Source organism: Nematolebias whitei, chromosome 17, assembly GCF_014905685.2.
Source record: "Nematolebias whitei isolate Nwh7 chromosome 17, NemWhi1, whole genome shotgun sequence".
NCBI classification, from domain to species: domain Eukaryota; kingdom Metazoa; phylum Chordata; class Actinopteri; order Cyprinodontiformes; family Rivulidae; genus Nematolebias; species Nematolebias whitei.
In genome coordinates this window covers 4,307,617-4,308,893 of record NC_056514.1, presented here as the reverse complement: position 1 = coordinate 4,308,893, position 1,277 = coordinate 4,307,617, and positions in this window count along the sequence as shown.

Sequence of the window (1,277 nt, the reverse complement as noted above, 5' to 3'; positions counted from 1 at the left end):
AGTGTGGTTCACCAAATGATTCACAAACCTGTCCCTTCTGTCAATGGTTAAAAAGCAGTATGGGCAATGAAAGTGAGATGTGTGTCTACAGGGTAGGCCACATCTGAAGATATGGAATTCTGTAGTAACAAAAAGAAATGAATAAAATTACAAATAACATCTATATCAACTACAGATATGTTTAAACAAGATATGGTTCATTCCCACTCAAAATACAGCAAGGACACAGAGAAATAGCTAAAAACATAAAACCAAAAATGTAATAACATGTCAGGAAATATACAAATGATTTGTTTAAAAAAACGCATGTTTGAAATGAATCACTTTATGTTCTTTAGCATTATTCTTCCAGTTTTGCAGGATTCAACAACTAAATTTATGAGTCACAATGGCTTCCATCTAATAAATATACTGCAAACAATTAATTAAAATTCTAAAAGTAATATTGCTCAACAATAAAAGGGAGGTATTAACTAATTAGATTTGCATTTACTCTCTCTCTCTCTCTCTCTATATATATATATATATATATATATATATATATATATATATATATATATACTATTTTGCCATATACTGTATTATACTTTTACTTGAGTAGCTTTTTGTTGATATGCAACCTAATGCGAGTAACTTAACTGAATGAAGAACATATTTTAACCCATAAACAAACATGACACACAGATAAATGCTGTTTATGTTACGTTTCTTATAACATTAATTTGTTGACTTATTTTAATATTTTTAATTTTCGTTTTTTAAATACCTAACAGTGCACATAACTTCATTTATATTCATATCTGCAGGAATAAATGAGTAATATCACATTGTACATTATGATCAGTAAAACTGTACTTAATAGTAGCCATTTCACCAAATACTTTGTTACTCTTAATTGTGTTTCTTGCAGTTATTCACTACAAAAATATATTGAAGTAGAGGGTACACACCCACCTATGATGGCAGCTTGTAGTTTATAAAAAAAAGACTTTCCAGAAATGTTGGTGTACAAAAACATATAAAAAACAAAAACAACTTTACCTTTAATGATAAAAAAAACCCCACTAGAAAACTGTTAAGAATGTAAATACATAAATAAACAAAATAAATAAATACATAAATTATAGTGTAAGTGTAGTTTCACATACCTTTATGTTGAACCGTAGCAGTTCTTGCTATATGGTTCAGTACCTTGTACGACTCATCGGCACTGTATGAGCAAAGGGGACAGCAATATTTATCGTTCAGGCAATACGGAAGGATCTTCTCTCCGTTCC